The sequence below is a fragment of the Ambystoma mexicanum genome, chromosome 3q, assembly GCF_040938575.1.
Source record: "Ambystoma mexicanum isolate Mex_15411 chromosome 3q, UKY_AmexF1_1, whole genome shotgun sequence".
Lineage (NCBI taxonomy): Eukaryota > Metazoa > Chordata > Amphibia > Caudata > Ambystomatidae > Ambystoma > Ambystoma mexicanum.
In genome coordinates, this window is record NC_090926.1 from 273,478,532 (window position 1) to 273,499,864 (window position 21,333).

General features: G+C 45.8%; 1 protein-coding gene across 2 annotated transcripts in view; it reads left to right on the forward strand.

Annotated features, from left to right (window-relative positions):
* Positions 1 to 21,333, forward strand: part of RNF41 (ring finger protein 41) — a 382,702-nt gene that overhangs the window by 16,967 nt on the left and 344,402 nt on the right. Inside the window, exon 2 of one of the 2 annotated variants that reach the window (XM_069653750.1) lies at positions 2,210 to 2,339. The exons of the other annotated variant lie outside the window; for it this stretch is intronic. The gene's annotated coding sequence lies outside the window, so the exon portion shown is untranslated. The remainder of the gene's footprint in view (positions 1 to 2,209; positions 2,340 to 21,333) is intronic. 2 annotated transcript variants of the gene reach the window in all.

The following is a 21,333-nucleotide window of genomic DNA, read 5'->3' on the forward strand; positions in this document are numbered from 1 at the left end:
GGCCTGGAGGGTAGCGGGGGTGAGCCGATACCTGGGCCCGAAAGAAGAGGGTGGCCAGGTGCACGATGCCATGAGAAGAAAATACAAATACACCTATCTGAAATTAACTGTGTTGGAATTAGCATAAAAGCTACAATAAAGTTCTAGAAGACCTGTAAAGCATGAATGTTCATATGCACTGGACACAGTTATAGTTGCATCTCCTATGGAATTTATATTTATTGCATCCTGTGTATTAGTGCCTCCTTCTGCAGGAGCAGCAGAGAGAAAGTGAGCAAGGTTTCATCACCGAAAGTTAGTTGGTGGCAGTAAAGAGACAGTAACAGAAATGGTGGCAGAGTTATGAAGTAGCGGTAAAGACTAAAAGAAAGGTAGCAACAAGAAGAAAGAACTGACAGACAATAGATGTAAAAGAAAAGCAATTTAAAGACCAGCTTAAAACTGAAGACATGCAAAGTAGGATGGAAAAAGACGTGATTCAAAAGAAGCAGACAGAAGTGTACAACACTTAGCAACACAGCAATGGAAAGAGGGGCTCAAAGAATGGTCATTCTTGGGTGCATGCCACAGTTTGGCAAAACAGCAGGTTCTGCCATCTCTCAGGCATTCCGTTCACGAGGCTGAACATAAATTGCTCCTGGTCAGAAGGAAATCGTGATACCTTGGCGGTGCTTCCAGCTCCTGCTCCATGAATTCCAATCTGAACCCCTGAATATAGTGTACAGACCTGTTGTATGTGCATTTATTAGTGATGCCTCTTTATCTGTATGAACCTAGTAAATCGCTATACGTGTTGGCTGTACAAGGCAATATATCCAGTCGCAAAACTAGATAGTCAGCTCACTTAAACAGGCCTCTAGTAAACCAAAAATGTCCTGTTGTCTCAACGCCTCCGATCCTCCATCCAACAAAAGTGGGAATGTCCCTTTTGTCCAGAATGACAGTAACTCTATACATTGATGGGTACTCAGTATTGAGGAGCCAACTGATAGTTATAGGTATAGCTTGGCAGGCATCAATGTTTACGCAGATCACTGATTTGTACCCCTGCCATGAAGTGCACATGTATTCAATGCCCTTGAAATATAAGCTTTACTAGCCTTGTGCATTTCTGAGCCATTGGCTTGGTTTATATTTTCCCCAGCACCTGCGGGTGGTAGAAGAGGATACGATACGTTCCCTCAGCGGGATTGTGTGTGAATATGTCGAAAGGGTTACATGTATTGGACCACTTCTTTTTAAAGACACTTGTTTTTTTTGAAACAATTGTTTTTTTGTTTATTTTACTTTCTTTATTGAAACAGATCTCGATCAGAAATACTGTTCGTAAGGACAACCATGAGCGAATCTGACCTATTGCGTTATGCCATACAAAAGGAAAAACATGATAAATTTCAATGGTGTTCAGGAGGGGGACAACTAATATGCACGTGACTGGGGCAACTCTGACTTTCAAAGATCTCTGCACATTTTATTTAGAAGTGTTTGCATTAATACATTTATTTGCATTTGAGTGTAATGCAGTGGATACTAACGGGAACAGAGAAATTCTTGTGGCTCTCTGATGCCCATCACATGGCTAAAAGGGACATTTTGTGAATAGTTTAAAACACCAGCAGAGATGGTTTTGTTTGATTCTGAAGGTAGCAAGTTGTGGTCATGTGAGGCAAGTAAGCTGAAGGAGTAGAAGCATGATGCGATGCAGCGCTGGGGCTAAGGAACTGTCGGATTAAAGCAGTAGTCCAAGTTGGCTGAGGACAGTCGTGGAAATCGAAGCATTAGTACAGTGGTAAGTGAGGTGTGGACAAATCCTTCAGTAGGTTTGATATATGTGCAGCGTTGAAGGTAACCTCCTACCAGAACTTGACTTCACTGTCCAAAGGATGGCAATCCCTTGTGTTGCCAAATGAGCTAATATGGTACTGGGAGGATTTGTTTTTTTTCTCGTGTCCCACACAACAAAGTACTGATTTAGATTAGAATTGCTACTGTCTGTTAAGATATGCGATTGTCTAGAAAGTGATGGGTATCGTCTTGTGATGGGAGACTTGATCTTGGTTTTGTTGCACACTCTCCTTTGATTCAATCTCACACCCTGAAACCTATGTTTGCTTTCTTATTCAACAATGCCTGTTGGATCTGGTCTGCATTACGTAAATAAACACTGCTAGACGCGTTGTGATGCAATACATTCCTCTTATTTCTGAAGGTTATTGGTGTCTGTTGCTGATGCTGTCTCTTTCCCAGTATACGGATTTCTGTGCATCCTGCAGTCGCATTGAGGTGCTTTGGAAGAACCCTGTGGATGTGTTCTGATGGGTTAGCAAGCAACACTGCAGGTCAGTCATTTAATGACAACACGCAATCCTGTTTATTTTGTTTGCCACTTGTATTACTGGACGATGGGTTTGCTGAATGGTTTCCCTAACTATCTTTACCAGAAGTGCTTCGTTTGAGTATGCTTTTATTGGTTTACGAAGAATGTAATTTGGTGTGTAACAACAATCGGTGTGGGGGGAGAGGGTTGCATATCAATCATTGACCAGTAATATTTTAAAAACTTAATTTGAACAATAATGGTCTTCTCGAATACAATTATTGAAAACTGATCAAATCTCAGATTGTGCTATGTGAACATTGTGCCTACCAAGTTATAATTTATAATGCAAAGTAAACAAATTGTGATTGTTCTCTGAAACTTGCTGCGCCTATCTGGATCGTAAGATGTTAGTTAACACACGAAAACCCCAAAAATAGAGCATAGTATTACCACAATCTAGCTCAGGTGCACTGACTTGGCACACCTGAGCTAGATAGATTGTGGTAATATACTACAATGATGCAATGTTGACAGTGGGAAATATATATGAATCTTTGACGTGCCTAGCAATCGGTGATTTCTGATCATTTGTGTTTGTGCTCATGTCAAATGCTGTTTCTGGCTTATTTGCCATTTTGAAACACACGTCTTATAATTTATGGATTAACACGTTGCAAAGTTTTTAAAATGCAAATATTTTTCAAAGTGGATGTTTACTTATTTTTCTTTTTTTTTTTTGTGGGGTTTTATTTATCATTTTCAATCCATATAACTGCGTTCAACAAGTAAAAAAAAGAGAGTAATTTAAGTAATCCAATGACAGATCGTGCAGAAGCAGAACATGGCAAACAAATCAAAACCTCTCCAATTGTTGTAATAATACAGAATATCCCAACCCCACTTTGCACTTGTCACCGAACATAACACAAAGGGAGGACAAACGGTGCAAAAAGGGACCAGGGTTAGCCAAACCAGCAGATCATTAGACATACACACATTATAAAATTCCATAACCGTAATAAGTAATTGAAAATACCCCAAATTAATTAATGGTCTTTAACCACATTTTTTTAGCGTATGAAACGTTTTCCCTAGCAGCCAATAGCAACATACTCTGAACCCAGTACTCAAGTTGGGGGTTTCCCATTAGACTTCCATTTCCTCAGTCTGTTTCTTGGCCAGTAATAATGCTTTGTATGTCCAATTGTTTGCTCCAGCTGATAACGTGAAACCATTTGGGAAGCTGATGACGTCAAACCATTTGGGAAGAAGCCCAGAACACAGAATGGGGTACGTGGCAGTACTGACTGGGTCCCAAACTCCATTTGGGAGAGGACTTGTTCCCAGTATTACGATACTTGCGCACAATACCAAAACATATGGGTATTGGTTCCAATTTCCTTTTGCAGTTCCAGCAAATATCAGATTGGGAAAGTTCTACATAGTTTCAGCCTCCGCGGCGACCAATACATACTATAACCCTCTATTGCGTATATCGTACCGTAAATCCAGGTCCAGTTTGAATTTCTTCAGGCTTTTACATTACAAGTGGAATCGGATATCTGCACATGCATTTCAGACTCTAATAAAAGTTTCCTCTCTGGCTGTTCCAAGGGCACTTCAGAGGTGACGGGAGAGTAGATAGTAGGCCACCAATGCAGACAGAGGGCAGTTCTTCAACATTGAAGAGGGATGGGGAAGCCTACCAACCCCTCTCCCTCCTACTATATTCATGACACGGAAGAAAGCCAGAAAGCACCGCAATCATCCGTTCTATTTTGGATGAATTCCCAATGGACGCAAGTCCTGTCACTCTCTGGCCGGCCTCTCTTGGCCCTCTTCCTGCTCCCACCTGCCACGCTAAAAACCTCAGGGTCATCTTCTACTCCACACTCTCTCCTTCTCACATCTCTGACGTCTCTAAGAAGTCACACTACCAGCTGCACCTCCTCGGAGGTATTCTTCCTTTCCTCTCCTTCCCCCAGAAACTCACGGTCTCCAGAGCCCTGGTTCTTTCTAGACTGGACTATTGCAGCAGCCTCTTTCTAAATCTGCCTGCTTCCTTTCTCTGCAACGCATCCAGAACAGGACTGTGAGACTTGTCCTTGGCCTCAAGCCCAGGGATCATATCTCTCAGGACTGAAATATCTGCACTGGCTCCCAGTGGCTGCAAGGCTTAAGTTCAAAACCCTCTGCATTGTCCATAAGGCCTTCTGGGGCCTCAATACCTTCAACTCTCTTCCTAAATATCTTCTTTTTCCAGCTCATCCCCCTCCAATTCCCTCAGGGCCAGTCGCTTCTCCAAGCAACGAGTTGGTGGTAGATCTTTCTTCAGCTAGGGCCTCCCTCTGGAACAGCCTCCCTGAAACTTGAGGAGAATCCTCTCCGGTTCCGGAAGCCCCTCAAAACCTTTTTCTTTGCTTCTGCTTTTTCTCCTCCTCTCAGCTGCTAACTTCCTGGCTGATACTGAACTTGCACTGTTTACCTGGCCGCCCTCTGATCTCAGGCCCAGGTCCCCTCCCCAGCCAGTCGCACTCCTGCACTGCCTTCCTGGCAACCCCTGCACTTGGGGACTGTTTTCTGTATCCCTACAGTCCCATTACCACCATTCAACACTTGATGTTTACACTTATCCTTGCCACCTGCTGGCCATACTTTACTCTTGTTGTTTATTTTTATCATATGTACTGAACCCCCCCACCACGCACCCACACTTCCCATGCACTTGCATGATCTGAATGTCACCTGGCCTAGTAGGATCGTTTTCTGTCTTCCCCCCTGTTCCCCCTCCCTTGCCTCGTCGCGCCTTGAAACACTTGTGTATAGGCATGTTATAAATGCCATATGATATCATTGACAAATGTTGAGCGAGATCCCCTCAGCCAGCCATACCGCCCGAAGAACATACAGACCTAGCCATGTGTGGATGAAGAGCCACACGTGATTGTATGGACAGTTTGGACTAGTGCCCAAGAAGCCATGTTGCTGACGTGGTTGGAGACACCACGACATAGCAGCATTAGACATGAAGCACCCGTGCCATCTGCACTTTGGGACATATTGTAAGGTTAATTCTAGACAATATTTTACAGTATGAAATTGTAACCCAGAGTTTAAGACTTGTTATTTTCCAGCATATGCGTGATATCCGTATATACATGAATGCCTAAATGTACTAATCCTTCTCTAGCCCACCAGAACCCATTTCCAGGAACACAACTTTTGTTAAACATTAGGGTGACTGGAAAAATTTTGATCATGGATATATTCATTTTAAAGTTCAATATGTTACCAAAACGATTAAATGGTCCAATGCATTCCGAAATGAGTACTCTGGATTTGAAAGAAACAGGAGGAGATTGTCTGCATATAACAGCACTTTAGTCACAAGTGCCACATTTAATACCTTGGATGTTGTCATTTAATCTAAGTGCGGCTGCTAAAGGTTCTACAAATATATTAAACAAGAGGAGCTAAAGGGTATCCCTGACTTGTTCCACACTGTGTATTAAAGACCGTAGATTTTGCCCCATTCACTAAATCTGAGCTTTTGCCCTATTATACAGTGCATCACTGCATAAAGACAGGGCCAAAGAGATGTTCCAGTACACACCTTAAGTAATGCCACTTTACACAATCAAACGCCTTCTCAGCATCCAAACTCGCTGCCATTAACGGTTCATGCTTATCATTATTAAAATTAATGACATCCATAACCTCCTGCATGTTACCATAACTAGAACTGCCCTCCATAAAAACAGTCTGATTTCCATTAATAATTTGAGGTAATATTAAACCGTCTACTCGCATACATTAAGCAGAGAGATGGGTCTATAATTTGCGCACTTAGTGGCATCCCTTCCTGGTTTAGGGATTAAAGTCAATTGCATGGACTCCGGTAGGAGATCCTGCTCCACAGTGTCCAAATAGACATCATAGCGGGTCACTAAATTCACTGTAAAACTGAACAGGGAACCCGTCGTTGGGCCCAGGACCTTTATTCTTAGGGGTATTCTTAATTGACATTAACTTTCTTCGTTGGGCTTCACATCTAAGGATTCCGTTTCATTTTCCTGCAATTCTGGCAAATTAATTCCTTGTATAAACCTTTTCAGCTTCTGTGCCTGATTCCTCAGCCCTATACTTTGTTTTATAGCATTACTGAAGTAACCTTTCCTGTGTTTTCACCACTTGCTGCTCATAAAGGTAAATGCTCAGATATATATCTATTAAATTTTTGTTTCTCCTAACTAGAACTGTATCATGTTGGAAGATTGTCGGGTGTTTCTTGATTTGATGTATAATCTTTGTTACTCGTAGTGTGTGCTGAACATATTCATGTTTTGCACTTTTTTTCTGAGGGTTACAAAATGTTCAGTCTTGATTTACCCTGTTTTGATGCTTAGTGCAAAGGCAACCTTCTTTTCACTTTTTGGAAAGCTTTTAAATGTTGAGTTTGCTGAATAAAAATATAAAGCCAATCCAAGGATTTCTTATGTGATCAGCCCGTCTTATGGGTTGAAAAGCATGCTCAAAGAAGGCAACCCTTTTAATTGGTATGTTCCGTGTAAATTCCAGTGACAAATGTGCTTTTCTCCAGTGAGTGAAAGACATTTGCAAAGTAATGGAGTGCACGCACGCACGCACGCACGTGCGCGATGTGGGAACGTGGGCAGGTTAAGTGTTACCAGCTCGGGCAAGTGAATGGTGAGTATGGGAATGGATTTCATTTCAGTGGGGCGGCGAGTAGTGTAATGAAATGGAATCTGGCAGAGGCAAGGCCTGGTTTGTGTGGAGGGCTAGGGTTCAGAGTGAGAGGCGCTGGGCAGCTTTATTATAATTGTCGGCATACCGAGCGTACATAGCGGGGATGTTTTTATATTATCTGTGTAAATACCCAGCACTTATGGGTGCCACTTTATCATAACTCTGCACACCTAACGCATAGCTTATGTTATTTTATCATAACTCTGCATACGTGGCACATATTTATCCTACTTTAGCATAATCTAAATACCTAGCACATAGGATGTGATGAGGTAGCAAAGCTATCTGCATACCTATGAGATAGCAGGACAGGTTACTCTGAAAACGAGAAAACTACTGGAAAACTAAGCATGCAATTTCCCCTTTGGCAACACCGCTCTGCGGCCGTCAATAGCCAGAGTGACACAACCGGGTAATGGCACAAACATGCATACCCCAAAGCCCGCGGGGAAAGGGCGCGGGGTGTTGGCGGCCCGCTGGTCTCCATTTGTCCCTGGAGGGACGCTGTACTCTGGGCCACGCCCCCTCGCCTATTCACGCCGCAGACCCCAGCCCGCTGGGGTGTTGGCGGCCCGCTGGGGTGTTGGCGGCCCGCTGGGGTGTTGGCGGCCCGCTGGGGTGTTGGCGGCTCTGCGGGGGCCTGATCTGCTGGACTGTACTTTGAGGTGAGCCATATACTGCTGTGGGCCTTCAGTGTTGTGGGGGTGGGGGAGGGAGGGTGTGGTGAGCCATCTTCCCGCCCCTGGAAACCCCCCAGATTTGGCAACCTTTTGTAACCTTGGAGTGGACCCCTAGGGTCCCCTAGTATAAGTCACAGGGTGGTGGGCCCACTTCGGAGCACAACTTCAGGAGCCCCAGAAGGAGATATTTCTTCCCCTTTGTCCCCTCATCACCTATCGCAATCCTCGCTTCTTTCAAAACTCCATGGCGCCCCGGTCCCAGTGGCTCATCGTAAGCCCATTATAGGAAGAGGAGGTCCCTGTGTATGATCTCAGGGGGGGTCGTGCAGGGCAACGAACCACGGAATGGGACCCTTTGTGGAAAGGGAGAGACTATGGCCACTGTTTGCAAAGAAAAGTGTCAAAGAGTGAGCTCTCCGTATTTCTAGTTTGTTGGCAGGTCCTTCTGGGACTTGTGGTACTGGGCTGATTCCTCTCGCAGCAATCAGTTTGACCAGCCCCTCTTTGGAAGGTTCTGCACACCCTGCCAACTTGCTTACTCCCGGTGGGGGTTTTAACAGTGAGGCCACCACTGACTTTTTGAACAAACTGTCAACCGGGTGTGAGAGGATCTCATCGGGCATCTCAAAGTTGATTGGAGGTTCTGTTACATTGGCTCAACCCTGTTTTACCCTGTGCTCCCCTATTGGAATTGGCACCCACTCACCCACACCTGGGCCTAGACCCAGGCCCCGACTCCCAAATCCAGCAGTCGACACTGGGCCCTCCTGATGTCCACCCATTCCTGCCCCCTGTGCATGTGACATTGGATGCTGGAGACGTGGGGATGGTTGGGCTGGGTCTGGTCATGAGAGAACTGCCCAGCTGTCCACCCAGCAATGGGAGTCATTTTTTTGCCCTGTGTTAGCCTGCACCCTCCTCTAAACCCCTGCTGGGCCTCTAATGCTGCTACTGAAGGAGAATATTGTCCATCAGTCTCCCACTCCTTAGCCCTCATCAATTTGCCCCTGTCATTTCTTGCTCTCAGAGCTGTCTGAGGTCAAAAAATCTCTTACTTGTCCTGATTAAGGGGGTGTTGGGTGGCAAGGGGGAAGGAGGAGTGGGGAGGGGAAGAATGTGCTCATCAGGGGCCGGGCCCAGGGGGGGTGGACCAGAGGCGATCATTCTCCCAGTACTATCTGAACGAGGGGAGACCATTGGGATTACAGGGTCTTTAAATTCGGGGGCTGAACCTTCAGCATTGCCAAACCCCAAGGGGAGAGCTCAGGGAAACTTGCGCCCAGTGGGGAGGGAGGCTGGTACCATAATCCCTGGTCTATGTAGGCCTCTGTTTGGGTACCAGACTCGCGAAGATGGCGGCACCTCTAGGGTGTTTCTCCATGGTGTCCCAAAATTGACCTGCTATACAAGAGAACCAAGGGATGCCCTCCATAATAAATGTCTTCACTGGCTGCGGGCAGTGGGAGAATGTGGGTTCATCTCCAGGGGCTCTTTGCTGGAATGTACCAGATTGTCCAATCCCATAGCATCTACGGACACTGTTAAACTAGTCTTGAGGGATACCCACATGGCAAGGGCTGTCTTAGAAAAATGCAATGTCCCTGAGTGATCAAGGAAAAGTGACATTGCAGTTGGTGCATTTTCCATCACTGCCCCTGTGTGCCACATCGGGGTTGCCCCTAGCAACAGTCCCCTTTCAGGGGCAAACCTAACTGCATTGGGACCAAGGAGCTACGGGAATTGGCTGGGTTCGGGGGTTGGTAGGGTTCGGGGGTTGGTGAGAAACAATTTCTGGCTTAGAAGTTCTGTTTGGGGGCTTCTAGGAAGGGGGCAATAAATTATAACGCCCTGTGGTTTATTGTTTGTTCTGGACCTGTAATTATGTATTTGAATTGTATGTTTAGCTTTATAAATGTATTGTTAGGATGTACTTTGATGGCCTTTTTCAGCCGAATAAAGTTGTTTGACTGACTGGCATACCCCAAAGACCGCAGGACAATGCTTCATTACAGGAAAGTCAAATGGACAAGGAGGAAAGGAATTCAAAGCAAGATCAGTATTAAACCACAACAATTTACCTCTCAATCTCGCAACACCTCAGAACCACCACCAATGCCTTTAAATGAGGGAAATCCCATTGCAACATCTTACATTCCACAATATCTCTCCACCTATGAACCCACAGGGTTTGGCAAGAGATGACAAGAAGGAAGGACTTGGCGGATGATCTCAGTGGAACCTTTGCTAAAACCTTCCCACTGAAAAGAACACCACCTCCTCTTCATTGAACCACACCACCAAAAGCACCCCAGAACACCTGATTTCAGGAAATCTAACTAACGAGCACAGCACATTTCAAATCCCCTTAGTAAGACTGGGGAAACTACACCATGGACCTCCACAGGTGACAATACAGGACAGGCTGATCCCAGACGCAACCTATTGGAACTTCTGTGCAAGGAATCTGATGAAACCACTGGAACATCCAGCTACACTCAACTCTTGAGTTCACAACATTAACACTTCGCTCCACCCATAACCCCAAGATCAAACACACATGTGCCGTTCCAAAAAGAACCCGATACACTGCAGCTTACTCAACGTACATTCAGTTGCAAAACGGAAATATCCGACTTAAGTGAAGGTACCATGGACTCCCTTTTGATCACTGAAACATGGCTATTGGATGGCTACAAGGTAGTAACTCATGAAACCACCCCAAACGACGTGTACAAGTAAGCAGAAGCGGTATCGCCATGACCCACAAATCTCATTATTGCCAAATCCCTACCATCAGCTGACATTGAAGACTTCAAACTCACTGACCAAGTAGATCTACTGATACAGACTGTCACTTACACCCCAAACCTCAAGGGAAAATCGCAGATGCCAGCCTGGCGGTGCGACACATCCTTATACTGTGAGATTTTAACCTTTTGTTTTGTATTGAAAACTAAACCTCTCTAAGATTCCTAAGCGCAAGCCTTCATCTGAAACAAATGGGCAACAGAACCACCCACAGGGCACTGTATGGATGGACTTAACCATTGTTGCCTCAGTTCTACCGTCGTCTGGAGCGACCACCGCTCATTCACTTTTGACTATCCTCATCACAGCTTGCGCATCAACCATGAAATCCAAGCAGCTCAAACTAAGAGAAACTGGGAAAACGGTTAACCTCAACAATTTAGCACAAGTAAATAAAATAAAAAAATAAAAAAAACAGACATCCAACAGCTCAACCAAATGATGCCAGATATTTTTGAAAATGGACTGTATACCTGTATAATAGACGCCCTACACAGACTGACACCCCTGAAACCTTTCAAATCCCCACAAAGGCAGCAAGATAGTTCACCCCAGAGCTGAGAATGCTCAAGAAAACCAACCAAAGGGAAAGCATGGAGAAGTCAAAGTACCAACTGCAGATTGTCTCGGGAGAATAACTCGCGGGTAACGTGCTTGTCTTGGAAGCAAGGCAAAGCAACACAGGTGCGCTTAGAAACCTCTGGGTATTAAGCACAAGTGCGTTTATAACCTATCACATCGTATCCACCTATAAGAGCAGGCTTGTTAAACACCAAGAAATCGCACTACACTGAAAGACCTCAATTGGTGACAAACCCACAGGAGGAAATGTACAGAATCATCCATGAAATATCTCATTGTCATGACCCCTGCCCCTGGCCCTAACAGGCAAGCCAGCTGGGCTGCACCACGGCCTTCCATCATGGCCTCCAGAGCCTTACCATTCCGCCCAAGACTCTCTTGGAGTCAGTCCTGGCGCCAGGCTCATATGTGAAGCCAGAGAACTTGAGAACTGGGACTTGCAATAGCCTTTGGACAACATGGATGCCCCCGCATAGCTCGGTCTCAGAACTGAGCTATGCAGTCTAGTGTTTTAGGTGTGGTCAGACCTAGGGGCACCCGGGATACCTGCAGGCTATATAAGCCACGCCCAAGCTGAGGAACACGCTTCGCGTTGCTCTTCTAGCTGCAGCGTGACGCTCACCACATTCTGTTCGGATCTGCATTCCTGAGCCTGTTATCTGCAAGAACCAGAACATTGTTAGTATACACTTACTTGTGAGCGATCTGTCCTCCGCTCCTGAACATACAGCATCTTAGCGAGCGCTCCTTCAATCTGGAAAGCTGCACCTGGGAAGAAAAGAGAACGGAAAAGCAGCATTACTAAGCATTTATTCTCCAATATTGAAAACCATCAAAATGAGCGCACGCTTAGCTGCGGTTGACTCGCCCTTAGCCCACGTCCGTTCCGGGCCATTTTAACGACCTGCAAGAGGGAAGAAAACACAGATCGGCACACCAAGAGATCAAGAAGGTGGCACATGCTACTCTACTCACCGCTCTTCATCTTCTCGGCAGCATCCATTCCGGGACATTGCAGCGGCATGTAAGGAAGAGAGAACAGGTCAGCACAAGAAAAGGCACATAGCACTGTGCATCGCACTTTCACTTACCATCTCGTGCACAGCCCCAAGCAGCACGGCACCACCAGACCTCCATTCGCACCTAAGGAAGAAGGAGAGACCTTAATATAGGCAATTGCAAAGTAAAGGACAAACTGCCAAACCAGCAGCTTTACCTGGATAAAAGGGAGTCGCAGCAGGTCTGGACTCTGAGGGCCCGCACCAGTGAAGCAACTAGGTTGCGCCGCGCCCATCCAACAACGCGCCCCTGCACAGAGCAGCAGGATGGAGAGCACACCATATAATAAAGAAAGGTGAGGAGAGCACCAAGGGTGTTGTTTGGTCCACAAGGGAGGTGGGCTCCAGGCTGGAAGAGACAATAAAACTAAATCCAAACTCCTGCGTTTTCAGACCCGGTCCTCGGCCGAACAAGAGTCCAAGGTCGGAGGTTCAAGGTCGGAAGTGGTCCAACCAGACTGAGTGGCGTCCCTGTGGATATCAGGTGAGTGTTACACTCATGCAGCAATATGGCCGATTCCTTCACAAAAGGTATGTAACTGCATTGCAGATCATCTCAGAAGCAAAATAAACCAAATTGTAACCGGACACAGGAATCCTGATCACCCCAAAAGAACTCAACTAGTTCAGACCAATCTCAGAAGAAACCTTCAAAAAACAAGTAGAATAATCGTGCTGGATCACTTAACAAAAACGTACTTGCCAAAGAACCCCAGCCTGAAAATTGAATTGCTGGAAACCGGGATTGTACCAAATTCGTAACAGAATGAGACCGGTGAAGTAGACCATCCAACCAACTACAGGCCTATATCCAACATACCCTATCCTGTCAAAATCCTGAAAATCCACATGTACAGAGAAATCCTCACTCGGGTGGAATCAAATGGACGAATGAACCAATCCACAGATAGTTTCAGACCATGGAGCAGAACAGGATCTGCACTCCTTTCCATATGGGATGACCTCAAGATGAATGCAGTTAACATACCATCATCTCTTATCCTACTGGACATTTCTGCAGCTTCGAGACCATCATCCACACAACCTTAATCCAGAAACAACTGGATTCTGACATTCATAACTACACTGCAATGGTTAAAATCCTTCCTCACAGATGGAACCAAAACAATTTACTTCCCCCCCCCCCCCCCCTTTCACCTCAACAACCACCAATTCTGTCGACCCACAAGGATCAAGTCTCTCACCATGACTATGACTTTTCTCTCCTTCCCCCAGAAGCTCACTGTCTCCAGAGGCCTGGTTCTGTCTAGGCTGGACTATTGTAACCACCTTTATCTAAACCTGCCTGCCTCTACCCTCGGCCCTCTGCAATTTATCCAGAACAGGACTGCGAGAGTTGTCCTTGGCCTCAAGCCCAGGGATCGTATCTCTCCAGGACTGAAATCTCTGCACTGGCTCCCAGTGGCTGCGAGGATTAAATTCAAAATCCCTCTGCATTGTCCACAAGGCCTTCTCGGGCCTGGGGCCACAATACCTTCCACTCTCTCTTCCTAAATACCTTCCTTCACGAGCCCTTCGCTCATCCGCCTCCAACTCCCTCAGGGTCCGTCGCTTCTCCAAGCAACGAGTTGGTGGTAGATCTCTCTTCGGCAGGAACCTCCCTCTGGAACAGCCTTCCTACCTCCCTGAAACTTGAGGAGAACCATATCCGGTTCCGGAAGCACCTCAAAACCCTCCTCTTTGCTTCTGCTTTCTCTTCCCCCTCTCCCCTGCTGAATTCCTAGCTGAAACTGCACTGGGTACCTTGCCACCCCGCCTGATCTCGGGCTCAGGCACCGCCAGCTGCACACCTGCACTGCCTCCCTGGCAACCCCTGCACCTGGGAACTGTTTTCTGTATCCCTTCAGTCCCCGTACCAGCACTTATGTCTGCACTTAACTTGCACTTACCACCTCTGGCTGTTATCGTATTTTTCTTCTACCCCTTGTACTGCACTTTCCCCTCACACTTTTCCCTTTTCCCCCTCCCATCCACTTGTGCGATCTGAATGACACCTGGCCTAGTAGGATCATTGTCTGTCTTCCCTTTGTTCTCCCTCCCTTGCCTCGCCGGGCCTCGCAGTGTGTGTGTGTGTGTGTGTGTGTGTGTGTGTGCACGTTATAAGTACCATATCATATGCTCAGGACTAACATTACTACTATGCAGACGACTCCCACCTAATTTTCAAGATGGACTTCTTACATCAACCCCACTCTCTCAATAAATGCTTCAACCAGATAAATCTCTGGATGACCAACAACAACCTGAAACTAAACACAAACAAAACTAAAATACTGATAACTCCCACACACCCAAAATTAACCACAGATTTCACTCTTTTGGCCCCTGGAAATGGGCATAAGGGCGGAAACGTCAATAGTAATAAATAAAATGTGGGAATACTGATGGACAAGAGGTCATGGTAATACAGTAGTTGTATTGAAGAGGGCCTTTTCTAACCCTAGTGCTACCTTAGATCTTGGCCCCATCTAAAAAAGAATTACAGGTGCTCGTCCATAAATCCAACAAAAATGCTGTCCTGTCTAAAAACCTAATCTGTACTGATCCTACCACTAATCTACAAAGGATAACGTAAAGTTGGATAGAACAGGTGTTCTATAGGGTGGTTTCCTCCATGGCTGAAGTGGAAGCTGGCTTCTGACCTGCTTTGGTCTGCTGCTTAGCTCTCCCCTCCAGGCAGATGCTTTCCCTTGCTCCTTGGGACTGCTGCTGCAAGTTGCTCTCCCTCGGATGTTTAACTCCTGCTGTAACGAGATTGCATGTTCCCTTGTTTCTCATAGCAGGTGTCTGATATAAGGGCCAGAATGTATGCCAGTTACGTCTAAAAGGGTCCAAGTACAATGTTGCTCAATCCCCATATAGCCAACAAAGACATGGGTAGTTTCACGAGAGGATGAATGGTATCCCTTTCTTATTCACCAAAGAGGAGTCATCCACCAGTGGGTTCCTGCTTGCCTTGTTACCTAGTGAGCTCCCCTCCCTAAAACCAAATGGGGGTGGCTCCCCTTTGGGAGCAGGGACAAACGCACTGGATTTGTTACATACAGAATGTTGGGACAAACTCCCAGGTAGACGGAGGGGGCTACTAGGAGTTTGCAGACTCTTGGAAGGCCCAACACCTTCCCCCAAAAGGAACATAGACCCAGCCAGACTGCAAGTTAAAACTGCAGTTTATTAGAGCAAAACCAACAGGGATCAGTACAAGGATAGAAGAAATCGGAGGTCCACTCAACATCTCCTGGCTCGCAGGCCAGTTTAGTCCTAAGTTGCGTCGGTGACATCAGAACCTGATCCCCTTTCAAGAAAACCTCTTGATCTACTGGATTGGGTACTGAGTAATAGTCCACCTATAGTGGACATTGTACATGTTAATCTGCTGGCTCTCGCATGTCAGGTGCCTGGCCTGGTCCATCCCCAAATTGCTATCTCTAACTATGTTGCATTGTGAGGGTCTTACCATTGGTTCTTGCCTGTTGCTACCCACCCCTAGGAGCCTGAACTGTTTGTCTAGAGCTGATCTCCTGGGATCTGCAAAGGTTCTCCGCTCTTAGTCGTTCTTAATACCTTGAGAAGGTACTGTGTCTGCATTGTAACTTGTGTGTACCACAATAGACTGAGTGTGCTTGTTCATCTCAGGCAACACTTGTACAACATTGTAACATCTTTGTTGCAGCTTCTGTCTGGCGAAGTGACATCGACTTACTCTGCCAGTGCTGGTTGCTGTCCATTGTCTGAGTCGGCCGGGTCATGTGTTCAGAGAACATGATTTGAATCCCTGCAGCGGTGAATTATTTGCATTTATTGCAGCTGGTGTTACTGTCGTTTGTATCTGGTGGCCTTGGCAGCGTGTCATGTCTCACATGTTTGCTCTTGTCCAGCCTGAATTCAGCTTAGCCCTTGCTGAGTGGCTTTTGGCCTGCTGTAATTTTCCTGAACCATTATGCGATTCCTACAGTGTCCATGCTATTCTGCATTCTCCATATGTTAGTCACACTTGGTTCTGTCAGGTCCCATAGGTGCTCCTGCAGTTCCATAAGGTTAATTGCATATAAGCATCTGCAAGCGTCACTCTGGATCTCTTGCTGCTTGCGGTTGCTGCGTCTAGGTAATAATAAAAGCAATGACAGTATCTTTAAGTATCCTCTGTAGAACTGTACGCTCGTGTTCATGTATTCGCGTGTGTTTGTGTCCCGATGTGTGGATGGCACGTGTGCTTCTTGTCTAAAGCTGCCTGTCTTGTCTAAAGCTGCTAAGTTGTGGTGTCTCTTAAAATGTCAGTGGCTTTGGCTTCTCTGCGCTTTAGTCAATACTGTCAATTGAGGTCTCTTTGGTTGAAGCCTGGGGCTCCTTGTCCACGCTGGGCAAGATTTGTACTACTCCTTGTCTGTAGGGCTGGCTGAGAGGGTACCTCTTGACATATTTACCGATCATTAGAGCTCTAGGAATTGGTCCGAAATAGTATGGGCGTTCACAGTATCTCCTAGCTGCCTTCTGTGTCATGTATCTTATGGGCAAAATTCCCCATCCCTCTTCAAGAAGACTCGCACTAGAACCACAGATCACGTCCATTGTGCGAAAATGCTCCTGCACCTACGCTCATTCAGGTGCATCCTTCCATACTCCAGCTTCTCACACCGGACCTTTGCCATAATCTCCATAATAGATTACGCAAACAGCCTGTACCTTGGAATGGCTGATTTCCTAACCAAAAAGTTGCAACACATCAGCAAGACTTCTACAAAGAATAAACGGGGATTTACGCATCACCCGGCCTTGAAAGATCTCTTTAAAGCACTCTGCATTGCTCAGGAGCACTGGATGGCCAGTGAGCACACTGCATGGCCAGTGAGCGGAATTCCTCCAGCAAAAACCTCTTACTGAGAAGGATACTGGGATCAAGCTGAGACTTGCTTATAGAATCGAGGCACTACAGGGAAAAAACAGTTCGGAGGGACAGTCTCCAACTTTATAGCAAAAACATGGGACTGTCTGATCAGGAAGACCATCTGACATTTGGGAAGATCTTAAAACCTGGTCTAAACCATACAGTAGGACAGGGATCTGCCAACAGGATGCCATAATGAGGCCTTTACAATACTTCAAATTCTTTTCATTTATTATTTTTTTTTAGAAACTACTCAACAAACCTCCAGAACAAAGCAACACCAAACGGGGCTAACCTTCCAAAGTTATAATACTTCATCTTGAGTAACGCACACCATCACCAGTTAATATTCGTAGTGGGAAGGAAGATACAAATATATGTTGTCTTGTGAGTAGGCTTATAACACTTTCATGCCCGAGGAATCCAACTGACTAACAGGTACTCGCGCTATTTTGCACCCGCTTTCAAGAATGGCCAGTTAGTGCCTGGCAAGTGCCTATACACAAGCCCAAAGTGTCGGATATCGGGATGGCGGATGCTGAAGACAGGTTACTTCCAACCCTTTTATCTTTGTGCTGGTATGCTTTGTTGGGAGGTTGGGGGGGGGGGGTGCAATGTGGGTGCAAGGTAACTGGAAGGGCAGCCCCCTGGACTGGATGTTTGTTATAAGATGGAAAGGGTGGGGGAGTGGTCTGGCGCCACATGAAATGGCAGGCTGAATCTGAGCTCCTGCTCTAGATAATTTTATTTAACATTCAGAGTTTCCAGATAGATAGATATATATATACACAGTTTCAGCAAGACGCACTCCTGTGATTAAATGCCAATATAAACAGACGCCAAGAATGCTGCAAAAGTTTGAAGAAATAAACCAATAAACCAACATTATGAAGTCATGTGTATCCGCATTAAAATGTCCATCTCCCAGTGAAATTCAGGTCAGCTGGCAGCCTAACGTCTTTTCGCCACAGACGTGTGGCTTGTTCACAGTAACTCCACCTTTCCCCAAACATTGTTTTAAAACACGTGTGAACACAATAAGGGGACTTCCATTCCAGCTTAGGGTAGCGCGGCCATGTTTACTTGGGCTCGCTTTGTGCCGTCTGTGTGCCTATTGTTTGTCGTGTACATTTTTCACTTTGCATTCTGTATTTTTCGAAATAATGCAAAGCTGTGACATTTCCATTGACGACTTCTTGTAATTAAGAGTACTGCAACCGTGGACTCTCTCCCAATTGTCTGCCTCGCTAATACCTAATGAGTGGAGGTCAAGCACATGTATCTTAGTGTACGAGCTTTTTACTTTTAGGCTAGTATTGCAAATAAGGTGCGTAGTGAAACATACTATCATGGAAAAATCTATGAACATTATGAAACCATCTTTGATATGAATCCCTCCTGGACTCATGATACGTCATAGTGATTGCAGTATAAGGTGCATACTACATAATATATATTCTCATAGTTGAGTATTATTCAACACCAAATTCGTGAATGCGTAATCAATCATGCATGAACACGTCAGCTAATCATTATTAGGGCATTTAAATATTCACAATCCGACAGTGGATCAGCAGAAATGCAAGGTGCCGCACATAAAGGCATCCAGACTAGGCATTATTAAGCAAGCATAGATGCATTGTTTGATCAACCTCAACAATACAACTATTGATCTTTAAAGTGCATTGATGCAATAACTGATCTTTTCAAGTGTATGTATATCTATCTTGCCTGATCACCGGAGTGGGCTCGGCACGGCAGCGCTGTTTTGGCTTCTTTGATCATCTTCCTTGAAGAGGGGCGAGCAGGTCCCTAACCCAGCAGTGTCTCGTGATCTGTCTCTCTTTCTAGTCCGCAACATCGGATCGCGCGCAGCGTTCAATGTGGTCCTATTCCTGGAGTCCTGTTTCCTTCAAACACTGGCCTGTCGGCATTACTGGGATGCTGAGAGTTAAACTGAAGGTAATACAAGGTACTGTCAATTTTATTATCACCAATATGTTTCTAATTCCACATCCTGCATACCACAATTTCGAATATAAAGTCCTGAAAAGAAATACCCTTGAATCCGTGGATTCATCTTGGATTTTATCTTTTCCTGGATTGATTCCTGATAATTCTAATGACTGCAAATTATGAAGAATCTCAGTGACCACCATGATGTAGTTTGATAGGGATCTGAAAGTAACTTTGAAGTAATGGTGATGCTTCATGAATACTGTGACCATGTCTCTGTTGGGGAGATTTACACTCGGGCAGTCCAATAACTCCTTCACCACTTCCTGCCTTCCCAGGCACACTGGAGCCTAGGGTTCCTGCTAAAGGCAAAACGCACAAAGACCCCGCCCTCCCAGAATGGTAGAAGGGCTAACCACGTACAATCACGGTGGCGAAAAAGGAAGAAGCCACCATGTTAGAACCTAGGTGACCCTATTGTGCCTAACCGAGACTGCAGTCTGCGGTAAAAAAAAATACTACAATAGTTGTAGAACACGTCCACTGCCACCAGTCATAACTATAGGGCTGTCTATGACTTAAGTCACCGGAGCAGAGAGAATGGGATACAAGGTATTCCCCCCCCCCTCTAGCACGCCACATAAGGTGGTGTGCTCATCTCTCATAGTATAAAGTTTTAGGATGGATACAAAGTATCCCTCTATCATTAAGAAATTTAGTTAGTAAGGATAAGGAAAACCTCTGAGAACCCAAAGGGTTCCCAGCAACACTGCCCATGCCCATAAGGAGCTGTGTGCTGCAGCAGTTAAACACAGATGTATTTAAAGGGATATGGCATTTAAAGGGATATGGCAGAAAGTAGACTCCATAGTAAAGGTAAAACACAGAGCATAGTTCCAAAGGTCAGAGCAAATTAGAATGAAGGAGTGGAAAAAGGCTTTCTCTCTTTCAGGATAGAAAGGGAGAGGCCCAGAAGTCGAGCAACAAGTGCTGGGGGGTCTCACTACGAGAGGGGATGAAGCATAACCATGATATAGCTCCCTAGTACTCGTCCCCCCTCTGCCATACCAAGGGACAGGAGGATCTAATCCACTCTTGCATGAATTTCTTGGTCCAGTTGGTCATAATTTTTGGAGATGCCATCAGCATTCTTATGTTGGGTCCCTGACTTGTGCTCAATAGTGAAACCAAAGCCTTGATGGCTAATGGACCACCTGAGCAATATTGGGGTTTCTTCTTTCAGCTGCACCGGCTGCCATAAGGATTGGTGGTCAGTCTGAATCCTGAAAGCAGTTCCATAGAGGAATGGCCTGACCTTCAACGCCCATACAATAGAAAAGCATTCATGTTTAATTGTGGCCCACCTTATTGTCATGCCTACCCCCGGGGATATGATCTATGATATGGCATTTGTAACGCGCCTATACACAAGTGTTTCAAGGCGCGAGGACCCAGACCAAGCCCAACAACCCCTGCTAGGGGCTATTTGAGTGCAGTCCTGGCTGCAAGAGCTCCAAGCCAAAAGAGGCTTGGAAGGGACTATTTTTTGAAATTATTACTAATTTTGTTTTATTATTTATTTATTTTTTTTTTTTACTCTGGTGGGGCTGGGGAGGAATACTTACCTGGGACTAATTTGGAGGCGATTTAAACCACGCCCGAAGAGCAGGACACCCTTCGCGTTATTCTGCATCCAGCAGCGTAACGCTCACCGTGCCTGCAAGTCTGCATCCAGTCTTCTGACACGGCCGCCTCGAGTTTGGAGCTCGTAGAAAAAGGGAGAAAGAAGGAGAAAAGGTTAGAACAAGAGCAATATCTTTGATCCTTACCTGAATTCCCGATCCATCGCGCCTTCGAGCTGGAAGAAAGAAGTTATTTTATGCGCGTCGCCTCGCCTGCTGCAGTGCCGCGCTGAACTCGCCGGCCTTCGCAGCATCTTCACGTTTCACCGCATCCTCCTGCATGTTCCCGCCGCACTCCGGCACCTAACGAGAAGAAAAGGACAGCATGGTGAAACAAAGGGACTAACAAGGGGAACCCTCCTCACCACAAAAGACTTGCCTGATTTTACCGCCGGAGGCATTATTCCCCGAGACTTCATACTTTCTCTCAGCACCTGAATAAGGGAGAAAGCAACAGGTTACATATGGACCTTATTTTATCGAACTTTGTTGGATAATACAAATCCTTACCAGAACATTAGCGGTTGCCACGAGGAACTCTTCAGTAGGGTCAAGCTGCAACCTGCAAGGAATC